Here is a 15,845-nt window from a genome sequence, read left to right as displayed (position 1 = left end):
ACTGTAAAATAAGGAATGTTTGCCTAAAGCATAATATTTTGTATAAAAGAGAAGGTTAGCTTTGCAAGAGGAGCAGTCTCCTGAGAATATACACTGTGTTGTACTTCTAGGATACCTGTTACTGGCTGCAGCCAATAAACAAGATCTTTGACTTCACCAAGAAGACTCTGTGTTTCTGTAGTCTGAAACAGGAAGGACTCGAAGTCTTAGGGTGTGTTCCCTGGCACCGCTGGGTTCTGAAAAACCCAGTACTTCAATCCACGCACCTCAAACAACACACACCAACACATCCCCTCACATATCACAACACACACCACCTCATACATCACCCACACCACATCATGGCACCTCAACGACACCCCAGGTTCTCTGAGGAGGAGCTCAGGGTCATGGTGGAGTAAATCGTCCGGGTAGAGCCACAGCTATTCGCATCACAGGTGCAGCAGACATCCATTGCAAGGAAGATGGAGCTATGGCGCAGAATTTTCAACAGGGTCAACGCAGTGGGACAGCATCCAACAACACAGGATGACATCAGGAAGAGGTGTAACGACCTACAGGGGAAGGTGCGTTCCATGGTATCCAGACACCAGATTGCTGTACAGAGGACTGGCGATGGACCCCCACCTCCTTCCCCACAACTAACAACATCGGAGGAGCAAGTCTTTGCAATACTGCATCCTGATGGCCTCACAGGAGTAGCAGGAGGACTGGACTCTGGTAAGCCAAATCTTTACTACTTTATCCCCACCCTACCTGCATGCAATCACATACCCCACCCTTACCCACACAATCACACCCATCACCCCAACAACCCACAGATACCCCACTAACACAACCCACACATCCCAAAACCAAACCCTGCATGTAACACCAAAGCATGGACACCCATCACCAAAGCATGTCCACTACAGATACCCACACAGACCCCAAACCAACTATCACCCAAGGACCAAGCCAAGAATGCAATCATTGGCGTACAGGGTCACTCACCCATTGCACACAATGGCACACACAGATGCAATAATCATGCATTTACAGACCTACAGGACCCCTACCCAATGTCACCGGATAGGAGGTGCCAGACATATCCAGTCCTCCCACAGAAGAGACCCACAGTGATGACAGCAGCTCTGCACAACTGGATCAAGATGACTAGCCCGGCCCATCAGGGACCTCGGGACAGTCGGTTCCCCTGACACTGGCACAAGGCACCACAGAGCCTCTCTTCTCAGGAAACACCAGCACAGCACCCACCCAGCGGGCCCATCCCTCTGTCCCCAGGACACGTCAATCAGCAGTGTGTCCACCACTACAGGGAACCCAGGCAACCCCACTAACACAGGGACCTGGGGGCAGTGGCAGCGGGCACACTGTTCAGGGGGCAGAGTCACAGGACAACAGGGAAGCTGTTAGGACTGCTGTGCGACAGGGGGAGGACAGGCCTAGGGAACCCACTCGCCACACAAGGCACTCTCCAACATCATGGGAGCTTACCATCATTCCCAGGAGACCATGGCAATGGTACTGGCCAAGTTTCAGGAGACCCAGCGGCTGCAGGAGGAACACTACCTTGGGATCAGGGAGGACTTGAAGTCCATTAACAACACCCTGGTCACCATTGCAGGGGTGCTGCAAGACCTTGTCAACACCAGGAGGGACACAGTGGCACAACAAGGGGCCCCTGACACTAACCTGGACGATGAACAGCTCTCTGCCTCTGCCGGCGCTAGTGGAAAGGAGGCACAGCCACAGGAACACGACACCAGAACCCCACCCCCTGCAGATGGAGAACCACCCCGCAAACGGTCCCTGAGATCCAGGAACAAGACAGAGAACATTGCCAAGACCCCGCCAGGAAATTAGACCCCCCTGAATGTCACCCATCCGTCCCACTTTGTCGCCCTGTCCATCCTTCAACTGCCATTGCTCCACTTCCTCTGCCCCTTTGGACAATGCACCTGTGAAACAAATAGACTGGACTCTGCCATGGACATTCCTCCACCATCCCCCCAGCCCATTTTACAACCCCCTCCACTTATTTGCACAGAAATAAACACATTTCAATCACAAAACAATCTGGAGTCAGTCTGTGCTTTCACAAACGTGTAATTGCAATAACCATAGAATATAGCAATGTCAATTTACTTGTGCACATACCGATGTAACACTGCTGTAGGCCTGGAGGAAATATAGCAGAGGGCACAAAGTGAGACCCACATCTGTGAAATGGAAAGGCAAAGTGACAAGTCTGGGTCCATACACTGAGTGAAAAAGACAGACAGGCTAGCTCCTGAAATTTTATGAGATGTGGGAGGCAGTGACATCTTTTTACCTGTGTCTCACTAGAAGTATTGCATGATTATGTTGTTCCGGTTGTCGATATCCTCTTCTTCTGCCTCCTCTTCTTCACTGTCCACAGGCTCCACAGCTGCCACAAGACCACCAGCTGGCCCATCCTCCTGCAGAAAAGGCACCTGCCATCGCAAAGCCAGGCTGTGTGCAGGCCACGATTATCTGGCACACCTTCTTTGGTGAGTAGTAGAGGGAACCACCTGTCATATGGAGGCACCGGAATCTGACCTTCAGGATGCCAAAGGTTCGTTCTATCACCCTCCTAGGTCACCCATGCGCCTCATTGTAGCGTTCCTCTGCCCTTGTCCTGGGACTCCTCACTGGGGTCAGTAGCCATGACAGGTTGGGGTAACCAGAGTCACCTGCAAATATCGAGGGACAACTGTTAGACACACACTAACCCTTAGGGGCAACCCCATACCCAGACACCTATTCACACTGTATTGGGTCATTAGCCTCACCTATTAGCCACACACGGTGCCTCTGGAGTTGCCACATCACATAAGGGATGCTGATATTCCTCAGAATGTAAGCGTCATGCACTGATCCATGAAACTTGGCATTCACATGGGAGATGTACTGGTCGGCCAATCACACCATCTGCACATTCATAGAATTGTAGCTCTTCTGGTTTCTGTACACCTGTTCACTCCTGCGGGGGGTACCAAGGTCACATGTGTCCCATCAATGGCATCTATGATGTTGGGGACATGTCCCAGGGCATAGAAGTCACTTTTCACTGTGGGCAAATCCTCCACCTGAGGGAACACGATGTAGCTGCGCATGTGTTTCAGCAGGGCACACAACACTCTGGACAACACGTTAGAGAACATTGGCTGGGACATCCCTGATGCAATGGCCACTGTTGTTTGAAAGGAACCACTTGCCAGGAAATGGAGTACTGACAGGACCTGCACTAGAGGGGGTATCCCTGTGGGATGGCGGATAGCTGACATCAGGTCTGGCTCCAACTGGGCACACAGTTCCTGGATTTTTGCACGTTCAAGTCTTTATGTGACTATTATGTGTCTCTCTTCCATAGTCGACAGGTGTACCAGCGGTCTGTGCACCGGAGGATGCCGCCATCTCATCACCTGCCCCAGCAGACGTGCCCTACGGAGGAGAACAGGGAGCAGAGAGTCAGTCAACACTGAGGTATCCCAAAATGTCATTTGCACAAATTTATTAATCTGCAATGTGCCTGTAACTGTGTGTATTCCAGGCCTACATAGGTGTGACACAGTTATTATTAATGCCATGTGGCCCAGTGAAATGGCGGCTGCCTGACCTGTAAAGTGGGACAAGGGGATATGAGGTAACTGCGCTGGTGTTGTACACAGTCGCGGTGGGCGGTCGAAGACCGCAGCGCAATTCTACATTGGTTAACATTGGGCCCTATGGGTCAGAGGAGCCAATGACGATGTACTCCTGCGGTGACGGTAAGCACTGCCGCAGACGTGACCGCCATTTTCTGTCTGTTCACTCACTTGATACCTGACCTTCAACAGGAGAGGACCTACACTGCAAGTGCTGCTGTGACCTCAGTCTGGAAGTGACGATGGATCATGTGTCTGGGGAAAAGGCCCCTGCCTTCACTTCGGAGGAGTTGGAGAAACTAGTGGATGGGGTCCTCCTGTCGCACCATGACCCCCCTGATGTTCCGGATCCTGGCGATGGCCTATCCGGGGTTGGATGGGAGCTTGAGGGCATCACAGCAGCCACAAGGGGGTGAGTACACTCTTATTCAGCTGACTTTGAGTGCATTACGAGGTGTCTGGGCGGGGGAGGTGGCCAGTGGGTTCCCCTAGGCAAGGGTGATCTTGGTAGGCAAGGTCACTTGTGAGGCAGGCAATGTGGCACCCCAACCCCACTAGTGGTTAGAGCCATCTACACCTAGTCAGGCTCCTGTGACTTCCAGGTGCGCAGCAATTGGGCTTAGGCCTCATACCCCATGGTGATTAATCTAGGAACTATAAGTGCATGGCGTAGTGCAGAGGGCTGCTGACTGTCTGTTGTGTCCGCCAACAGTAGTGGTGTTGCATGCACTGAACATGTTTTTCTTCTGTCTCCCCCCCCCCCTTTGTGTGCTCTCCCTGTTCTTGTGTGCAATAGCATCATCAGGCAGAGGAGCATTGGCACCGGATCAGGAGGGAGCTGCATCCCACTTGGCCCTGGAGGGTGAAGCTACGGAGTCTGAAGGCACCAGTGGGACGGAGGGCGAGGGTAGTTCCATGGCGGGGACAGGAGCAGAGACCAGCGACAGCGACTCCTCCTCTGATGGGAGCTCCCTTGTGGTGGCGGACCCCTCTGTGCCCACTGCATCAACAGGTACAGCCACCAACCCCGCCCCAGCACCGCCCTCCCAGCAGCCCCTCAGGGTGTGTCCCATGCCTGCTCACCCAGGAGGGTGGGCATCTCCTTCGCCCCAGGCACCTCAGGCCCTGCCCCAGTCAGCCCTGCTGCCCTCAGTGAGGAGGCTATTAACCTCCTGAGATCCCTCACTTTTGGGCAGTCTACCATTCTGAATGCCATCCAGGGTGTTGAGAGGCATTTGCATCAAACAAATGCATACCTGAAGGGCATTCATTCTGGTGTGGCAGCCCAACAGAGAGCATTTCAGGCTCTGGCCTCAGCACTGATGGCAGCCATTGTCCCTGTGTCCAGCCTCCCCCCTCCAACCTCCTCCACCCAGACCCAATCCCCTGTACCTCAGCCTATCCCAAGCACAACATAAGACCAGCACGCACGCACATCAACACACAAGAGTGGCTCAGGCAAACATAAGCACCACTCATCCCACAGGCACTCACACAAGCACCATACCAATGCACACATACCAACATCCACTTCCTCCACTGTTTCCCCCTCCTCCACGTCTCCCTCCTCCCTCCCAGTCTCGTCTCCACTCACACCTGCATGCACTACATCCTCAGCTACTACCTCCATCACCAGCATGCCCATCACCACACACCACTCACATGCATTTACCACCCCCACTACCATCCACACATCCCCAGTGTCCTCTACCAGTGTGTCTGTGAGCCCTCATTCCAAAGTACACAAACGCAGGCACACACCCACCCAACAACCATCCACCTCACAACAACCTCCAGCCCATGCACCTTCACCCAAATTCAGCAGACGCACACCTCCTACAACCACTACCTCTTCCTCCACTCCCAAACCCCCTCCATCGACCCACCCCAGTGTGTCTAAAAAACGTTTCCTGGAAAACCTTGACCTCTTCCCTTCACCTTCCCCCCCCATCCTTCTCCTAGGGCCAGGCTTTCCAGGTTCCAGCCCAGCACCTCAGCCACCGCATCCCCAGGCACAGTGGTGCCAGCAACTGTGGGGTCATGGAGTGCGCCAACCATCAGGGCTGCCAGTGTGCCACGTAGCGAGGGCAAGGACATTCCGCCACCTGCCAAGGTGAAAAAGGTGCCCACATCCCGGAGGGAGAAGCCGAAACCACCAGCCACCAAGGGGTCAGCAAAAACAAAAGGGAATAGTAGCAAGACAACTGCGCCACCATCAAAGGTGGGGAAGGGGCAAAAACTGAAGGGCAGGTCAGGAGAGGGCGTGGTGGCACAGACTGAGGGACCAGTGTCACACCTTCTGTCCACGTCCACGCAAACCTGTACGGCGGCGAACACCGCCACCTGCACCGCCACCTGCACCACCTCCAGCACGTCTACAGCCGCTGCGACAGTCCCCAGCCTCTTCCCCGGTGGGCAGCCGTCCGAGGCTGCAGGAGACATCCTGCTTTCTCCCTCAGCAGGTGCTGACACATGCCCTGCTGTCACAGACCCCGCCGCCAGCACCGCCGCCACAGACCCCGCAGCCAGCACAGCTGCCACAGACCCCGCCGCCAGCACCACCACCACAGACCCCGCTGCCAGCACCGCCGCCACAGACCCCGCCGCCAGCACCGCCGCCATAGACCCCGCCACCAGCACCACTGCCACAGACCCCGCAGCCAGCACCGCTGCCACAGACCTTGCAGCCAGCACCGCCACGACGGCCCCGCAGCCAGCACTGCCACGACAGACACCGCCGCAAGCATCGCCACGACAGACACCGCCGTAAGCACCGCCAGCGGCCCCACGACGTCCTCAGACAGTGGCACCACCAGAGACATGTCTACCATCCCCAGTGGTCAGTAGTTTGAGACTGGTGGTGAGTTCCAGGACCCTGGGCAGCTTCCATGAAGCATTACTGTGATCACTGTTGTCGCCTGCAGGTGGAATGCGAAGCCGCTGCAGTGTGGGGTATGTCGCTGCCTCCATGGCGTATCATGCTACCTGTACCTCAGCAATCTCGTGGCACACACACCCAGCTGAGGGAATTGTACTGGCCACACTGCACATGGAGCACTCTGTGCACCAGGCCCCGTCCACAACCAGTGGAGAAAGGCATTCACTACCTCAGTTCTTGGCAGAATGATGCACTCTGGGCACCAGGCCCCCTCCAGAACCAGTGGAGACAGGCATCCACTACCTCAGTCCTTGGCAGGATGAAGTACTCTGGGCACAAAGCCCCCTCCAGAACCAGTGGAGAAAGGCATCCACTACCTCAGTCCTTGGCAGGATGAAGTACTCTGGACCGCAGGCCCCCTCCAGAACCAGTGGAGAAAGGCATCTACTACCTCACTCCTTGGCAGGATGAAGCACTCTGGGCACAAAGCCCCCTCCACAACCAGTGAAGAAAGGCATCCACCTCCTCAGTCCTTCGCATGATGAAGCACTCTGGGCACAAAGCCCCCTCCAGAACAAGTGGAGAAAGGATTCCACTACCTCAGTCCTTGGCAGGATGAAGCACTCTGGGCACCAGGCCCCCTCCAGAACCATGGAGAAAGGCATCCACTACCTCAGTCCTTGGCAGGATGAAGCACTGTGGGCACAAATCCCCCTCCAGAACCAGTGGAGAAAGACATCCACTTGAGAGACTGTGGCTTTGCACTCCCCATGATAAAGCAGTGGGCAACCCACCCACTGGAGAGACTTGTGAGACTGTGGCTTTGCACTCCCCAGGATAAAGCAGTGGGCAACCCACCCACTGGAGAGACTTGTGAGACTGTGGCTTTGCACTCCCCAGGATAAAGCTGTGGGCAACCCACCCACTGGAGAGACTTGAGAGACTGTGGCTTTGCACTCCCCAGGATAAAGCAGTGGGCAAACCACCCACTGGAGAGACTTGAGAGATTGTGGCTTTGCGCTCCCCAGGATACATCAATGGGCATGGAGCCCCCTCGTGCAGCAGTGGCATTGTGCGTTCATCTGGCTAAGATGCCCCCCTCCCCCTGAGGTGCCTGTTTCATTTCGATCTGATGCCCCAGCAGTGTTCTCTCTGTTTCCAGTCAGGTATCATGTGTGGGCTTTGCCCATGCATTTTGGGCCCAGTGGTCCACGGACAATGATTGGTGCACTATCCAGACTAGTGTAGTTGGCATACATAATTGCGTTTACTGGATTGTGAACTTTGATAATGAGATTTCACATGATTACATCCGTTCAAATCAATTTCTTTGTCCTTGCGTTCTTCCAGGGGATGAGGGGGGTGTATGTGTACCGTTGCTGCATGAAATTGTGTGTATGGTGTTGTGTGTGGGGCTGAGGGTGTTGCATGTTGCATGTGTGTGTCACTCTCTTTTCCCTCCCCCTGCCCTGTATTGTAGGTGCAGTACTCACCGTGGTCATCGCCACCATCGTTGGTGCTCCTGATAGAAAAGAAGGAAGACCGCAATCGGCAGTTTCTGCAATTCGGGCTTCATGGCGTCCTGGTTCCTTGTGGGGTGTGGAGAGGTGAGTGTTTTCCCTTCTGTGTACTGTTTCCGCCGTGTTTTTATTCGCATTGGTTCCGCCCCGGAAACTGTGGCGGATAGGCATCTTGTGATAGGGTGGGTGGCACATTGTACGCTGTGCTGTTTGTACCACTGTGGCGGTCGGAGTGCTAAAGTGGCTGTCTATGTTGGCAGTTTCCGCCACGGTCGTAATCCCATTTTTCTTTCCGCCGGCCTGTTTGCGGTATTGCCGCCGCTTTAACACCGACCGCCAGGGTTGTAATGATGGCCATAGTGTATTCAGAAAAGTATACATGAACAACAACAATAACAGTATTTCTAGGTAAATTACCAGACCACTGGTAGTGAAAAACAGTATTCTCCACATGGAAGGAAGTTACAGCATACACAACATTTGATGTAAGGTAAAAAGGGATCAAGGAAGTTGTATGCAGAGGATGAATGAACAGGGTGAAGGTGCAAAGGTACAGCTCCCCCTCCCTATCCCAGTGGGAAACCACCAGCCAATCCTATCACCTCAAAGACCTGATAAATAGTCCTGCCCTGCACACTGCCAACATGTAGGATCTTCCTGTATGGAAGCACCCATGTCCAATACCATTGACGGAAGATCTTGAAATGGCTAAGGGCCTGATTTAGATCTTGACAGTGTTACCACCAATCCGACCCTGTAGTGGTCCTAAGTACTCCATCAAGCTGACAGCATTCTGATCACCGTATTCAGATCTATGGTTGTACAGCCTGCGTCCACCTTGATGGAGTATACTCCATCGCATTAGCTGTAACCCACAGCTGACGCTGCAGACTCCAGTGATGGCAAGTAGCACTCAGTCAAGAATGTGGCATTGTGCTGACCCTATTTAGATAGCACAGTCATACTGGTGGTGTACCTGTGCTGGTCCTATGACAGCAGGAATCCATCATTGGACCCGTTCAGCATTGGACTGTGACTGCAGCTAGATAGAGGTTAGCAGCCCACATGTGATGCATATTGGACATTTGTGAACACCTGCAAAACACATTATAAAGTACACTCCATTTCAGACCATGATCCTTTGCCATTCCACTACTGACCACCATTCCGAGGACAACCTTGCCATTGAAAAGCCAGGTTATTTTCTGTTTCCCTATTAACCACACCTACCACCCCAGCTGCTATAGCAACTATGCATATTGACACTTCTACTTCCTGTGCCCAGAGGAACGCAACTCCCATCTTGTGCCCCTTAGTCCTGCCTACTATTGAACAACCACCACCACCTCCAGTTGTGCCAGGATCCAGTGGGATGGGTGCCACTGCCCAAAGGGCACAATGTATTGGGGTAGGCATTATTTGAGGGAATCAGTGGGCCAGGAAAGAAAGGCCACTGGTATCATTGTCATCCAGACCACCATTGACCTAGCATTGGGAGCAATACAACAGTCCCACAACATGATAGGCCTGGTCCCAACAGAAATCCAAGACCTTAACCAACCAAGTGCTGGTTTACCACATTTATGAGCTACAGAATCACAACTCCAGTTTGGGCTCCTTGACTGGGGTGATGTTTGACATTTGCATGTGTAGGACTTTTGCTGTACTATCTACCCTTGTCTGTGGTCCTTCTACATCAGGACACAATACACCTTATGCAGCCACAGGCAGGGAGGCCCAGCCATAACAAGAAACTGATTCACCCCACCCCAGGCCCTGCACCTGTGCACCCTGCAGGAGGGGACATTCATCTGGATACGCAGGAGAAGATGGCAAGACCACCACCACCTACAAGAAATGACAAACCTAGTTTCATCCAGTGTGTGTCTACCATTAACTCTGAGTACTATTACATGGGCACATTTTCCTTTTCTGAGTAGAGATGCATCTTGTATTTTGGACTCCAAACAATTTGTGCTCAACGGATATAGGCGGTCATTCTGACCGCCATGCGGTTACCGCCGAATGACCGCCCGCGGTCACAAGACCGCGGCGGCCATTCCAACTTTCCCGCTGGGCCGGCGGGCGACCACCAAAAGGCCGCCCGCCGGCCCAGCGGGAAAGCCCCTGCAATGAGGAAGCCGGCTCCGAATGGAGCCGGCGGAGTTGCAGGGGTGCGACGGGTGCAGTGGCACCCGTCGCGATTTTCACTGTCTGCAAAGCAGACAGTGAAAATCTGTATGGGGCCCCCAGGGGCCCCACAACACCCGTTCCCGCCATCCTGGTTCTGGCGGTGAAAACCGCCAGAAACAGGCTGGCAGGAAGGGGGTCGGAATCCCCATGGCGGCGCTGCAAGCAGCGCCGCCATGGAGGATTCCCTGGGCCAGGGGAAAACCGTCGGGAAACCGCCGGTTCCCTTTTTCTGACCGCGGCTTTACCGCCGCGGTCAGAATAGGCCAGGAAGCACCCCCAGCCTGTTGACGGTGCTTCCGCTGCCCTCCGCCCTGGCTGTCACAGACCGCCAGGGTCGGAATGAGGCCCATAGTTTCATCCACCATGATGGACTTTTTTTATAACTGTACTTTTTTCTTTCTTGTTCCAAAAAATAAATGCACATAAAACAAAGTAAATGACTGGTGTTGCATTTATTGTGATAATTCCTTTTCTATGTGTTCTGTCTTCCATAATTTTTTTAATCTGTAAAACAATATGATACTAAAACAAATAATAGATACCAACTTGGTGATGTGTTTCCCGTGTTAAAAAAAGATGGAAAAAGAAACAATGAAATATAAATGTATTGGTGTCATACATTTCTAGATAACAGGTTGGTGACACTATCAGATATACATTTCACAAACCATACAGAAGCCAAACAGCCTGTGCCATTTATAAGTTGATAAATCAGAAACTTAAAACCATGGAAGAAAGGGAATAGTCCATAAAAACAAATTAATTGGCCAAACTATTATTGATGCATGATCTTAGCTGGGGCCAGACATCCCGCCCTCAAAATAGGAATCCTACATCAATAATACCAATAGTCTACACCATGACAGTAACAACATTTTAGGCAACATTACCATTTCAGGCCACCAATCAGTGGTTTGCTTAAAAAACGTCTTTTAATTATGAGGAGACACATCAACAGCCTCCTACACTGAACACAAATAGACGATTTAGCCAATGTGAAGGGAGACCAGTATGCTACGGCTTGATATACACATGAGGTTAGAGCAAGTTAAGCAGCACATATTACCTTGGTGGCAACATCCAACAGAAAACAGATCTGACACGATCTCAAGAACTTCCATTCAATCACAGTACACGTTGTCTCTGTAAAAGAGCTGCCTATCCCAAGTGGGAGTCTGTACCAGGATCAACCCATGTTCCCTTTGTATTTCCCAACAGCAACATATCACTACAAATGTCATTACTTTGAAAGGTCTAAATGAAAATGACATGGTGAAGAACCCTGAAACAGAATAACAAGGGAAAATTAATGATTTCACATATACAACTTAAATCAAATGATAATTTAGGAGGACACTTATGCTTAGCATGAGCATAGTTAATCTATGTCAATAAACACAGTAGTCAATGTAGGGAAACTCCAATCCACATACATCTTTGCCTTAGACTTTCCTAAATTGACCATTCATACCACATTACCATTGCAGACTAATATGTTACCTATGTCACAAGTTGTTCTGACATTGAATGTCACAATATATAAGGGTACACACACTCAGGTGAAGAAGTGGTCAAGGACATTTTGACGGATGTCAGCTCCTTCCTCTTTATCACTGTCATCTTTTAGGGCATTTCGATATTGTTGCCCTGTGGCTCTTCATTGTCTCCATCTTTTACAATGATTTGGAATTTTCTGTCACAGGGCATTGTTGGGCAGAATGCAGCAGGCAAGTGTGATTTGGCACATCTTTTCAGGTGAGTAGAGGAGGGCTCCACCGGTCTTGTCCAGACACCTGAATCTGGCCTTCAGGAGCCCAAAAGCCTGCTACACTGGCCTCCGTGTTCTTGCATGGGCTTCATTGAAGCAGAATTCCCATGGCATTGTTGGATTCCTCAGAGGTGCCAACAACCATGGTCGATTAGGACACGCTCAGTCTTCTACATGGAAGCAATAAATAGATAGATTAAAATCATATAAGGCCATTATACATCCGTAAAGCGAAGGATCCTCGAGTCATATTGTACTTACCAATAAGCCAGGCCCTTTCAGATCTAAGCTGTGACATTTGCATTGGCATGGTGCTGTTCCACAGTACAAAGGAATCATGTGTTGACCCAGGAAAGTGGGAACACACACTTGAGATAAATAAATCCAGTAAGCAGACAACTTGAACATTGACGGAATAGAAGTTCTTCTGATTGCGTTAGATCTGTTCCCTAGTATGTGGTGGCACAAAGGCAATATGCGTGCCATCAAGTGCTCCAACCATATGTGGTAAACCACCCAAATCATAAAATTCTCCCTTCACATTGGCCAAATCCTTAGCTCTTGGAACCTGGAAGAAGCTGCTGATGTGTTGTTGAAGTAAGGACTTCTTGTAGTACCCCACTGAAAGTTGGCTGTGACATCCCTCCAGATACTGCTACAGTGTATTAAAAAGAACCAGTAGCCACAAAGTGAAGTACTGCCATGAGTTTCACTATTTGTGCTATTGCTGTTATGTTCCTATTGTAAGGCATGAAATCAGGCTCCAGCTGCTGACAGAAATTCATTATAGTTTGCATATTTAATCTGAATGTTTTGATTATGTTCTTTTCCTCATGGTGACAAAGTCTTGAAACGGTCTGAAGATTGAGGACACATTCTTCTACCCATCCCTGGGTTCCTATATCTGCATGTAAGGAAAACAAACCATCAATAAAAATTGTCACACAAGACTTTCACAATCAACAGACATGTAATGTCCAGGTTAGATTAGTGATCCCATTGTGTCATATATGTTGCCACAATTTACAAACATCTTTCCTACTGCAAATCGATATTTGTTTTTTACATGTCTGACTTTTTTTTTTTTTTACAAATAATTTGTGAATAATGCATTGGAAATACATCATTTGTACAATTTTTTTTTTATTTTTTATTTTAAAAATGATCTTCAATGAAAGTATTACATACAAAGTAGCCTACCATTTTTATTGCTGGTGATGCACAAACAATTTAAAAAGCACACAGCTACATATCCTTAAATGATGAGTACCTGACATTGCTGTCAAGACATTGGCTGACTGTCGGCCGTCGGTGGCAGTTGACTGTGCAGTAGGTGGAATACTCCACGACGACTCTTGCATAGACTAAAGTGTGGAACAGCATTCACAAAAGCCAATGGCTGTTTCAGTCACTGTCTCAGATCGCAAACATTGTTTACTTGTACTCAGCATAATGAAAAAGAGCTCACTTGCCTCCTAACATTGTAGCCAACAAGACTTCCTTGTTTTTTACTGCAGTTACTGACCTCTGGGAGTCAAGATGCTGGGCAAAGCAGGTGATAGGTCCCCTTCCTTCTCCCTGAGGAGTTGGAGCTCCTCACCAGAGAGGTCTCATCCCTGTACAGCCAGCTGCACGGGAGCTCAGAGGAACAGGTACTCTTTGACTGGGATATGTTTGCCAAAGTCACTTTTTCCCTTTTTGTCCACAGGCTATTTGGTCCATTTTTGTTCATGAGTGCAATGATGTGACTGGAATGTAATGAACTGAATGATATAGCTGGCGACAGGGTGTTGTTTGGGGTTTAAAAAAAATGTATGTGCATTGAATTAAAAAGGTGACCTGAAAAAATTAGCTGAATTTTCAGTGCATGTTACTCACAATTCCGGGTTTAATTAGGCAAACTGCAGGCACCTTACTTCCAGTGGCTAGTAGTCATTTACAAACATTTCAAAGTTCCTAAGAAACATTAACTTGCAGTGAGATATGGTGTAACCTCAACACTTTCTCCTCATGCTACTAATCCAAGACACAGACATCATCTAAGCCAGGGATAGGAAACCTTTCATGTAGTAAGACCTACTCCAGATTAGTCTAACTCATTCTGAGCTCCTAAAGGCTAAACAACCTGTACATTATTTGCATATAACCACACACAGCTACATTTCCTCCATGTCTAACCTGCTAAGAGTCAGATACGATTGTTTGCACCACATACAGTGACTAAGGGCAGCATGGGAGGGCTGCCATGTGTTAGTGAGAGTATTGTTTTGGATGATGTCTGAACAAGTGTGTGTTGTAATGAGGCATACTTATATGGATGAGAGCCTGTTCCATTTAGACTGGCAGCACAGGAAATACCTTTCCCCATATGTGGCACAATGACATGTTTAAAACATGAAAATACTCCTTCTACTTGGCACTGACATTTCTCTCAATTCAACTTGGGCTGTATGTTTCCATTTAATATAGTGGTAATATGCCTCTACCCTCCCTCTTGCTCTCCCCCCAGTTAGCCATAGCTGCTTCTCTAAAAGGGGTGTCATCACCTTTGCTGCAGGCACCTAGCCCTCTTCCCCTGTCTTCCAGGCTGATTTCTATGAGGAGGCTATGGATCTATTGTGGACTATCACTGTATGCCAGACCGCACTACTAAATGCCTTCACTGTAAGTCAGGCGAAGAAGGTGGCGAATGCCAGAAGGTGCTTGCACATCTGCAAAGAGTATAACAAATGTAAGCTCAGAGCAAAGTCATAAGTTTGAACAATATGGTGTTGGGTGCCTAGCTGGCCAAAACACCTGCCACCACAGGTGCCAGAGGGCCATACACTAAGGAGTGGATGGTTGCCTATATATTTGAAAATAGAATGGTCAGGGCACACCAGTATCATAGATCCTGAAAATGTTCAAGAGTTCATTGAAAGTCCATTCTTGGAAGATGATGTGTAGGAATTTATTTTAGATGCAGGTAAAAAGTGAGAAATCTCAATCACAAAGACTGTGTTGTACAAAATGACCATATGTCCGCAGCAGTCAGATGGTATTAAATGGTCAAAGTTACAATAGGATATTCAAATGTAACAATACGTCCATACAGCAAAACAGCCAACACGTGTTTCGTCTTCAAGACTTTGTCAAGGCTGTGGAAACATAGATGAACAATACATGTAGGCAGGTATAGTGAAATTGTACAAGGTGTATTTAAGTGTCTAAACTCTTTGTGCCGAGGAAAAAAGAACAATCCCTGAAAAGGTGCTATGGTGTTGTGTGAATTATAGATAGGGATGCGTATAGTGGATGTGATAACTGGAATGTGGTAACAATACCTCGAAAGGTCTCATAGGTAACTGCTCAAGTCACGTTTAAGAAAAAGAAGGCAGTCAAGTCAGCCTAGAGTGGGATAAATCGGCAACATCATGCGAGGTGGGATTGTCGTTAACCTGTCTACAGAGTGTGAAACAGTATACATGCCTTTAACTGTAGAAAAAAGTAAATCTTGGTAGTGAATAAAGTGGGGGATGCGAAGTATTTTGGGATGTGAGTAGATGATCCATAAAGGAGTGTAGAGGAAAAGTAATTATAAGGGTAAGGTACCTTCAGGTGTGAACGACGTATAAATAAACACGCAAGGTGCATGTATCAAACTGCTGATAGTCATGAGTCTTTAGGATAGGTCAAATAGTACTGGCAAGTAATGGCCATGATAAGCCTGGGGTATAAAACTGCAATAAAAACAAGTTAATGCCAGGTAGGCATTATGCAGGAGAATAAATTACAATCTGAGTAAGTGTGGTGATGTAACCATATGCTGAGCATCA

The sequence above is a fragment of the Pleurodeles waltl genome, chromosome 8, assembly GCF_031143425.1.
Source record: "Pleurodeles waltl isolate 20211129_DDA chromosome 8, aPleWal1.hap1.20221129, whole genome shotgun sequence".
In the NCBI taxonomy this organism is placed as follows: domain Eukaryota; kingdom Metazoa; phylum Chordata; class Amphibia; order Caudata; family Salamandridae; genus Pleurodeles; species Pleurodeles waltl.
Note: the sequence above shows the minus strand (reverse complement) of the source record.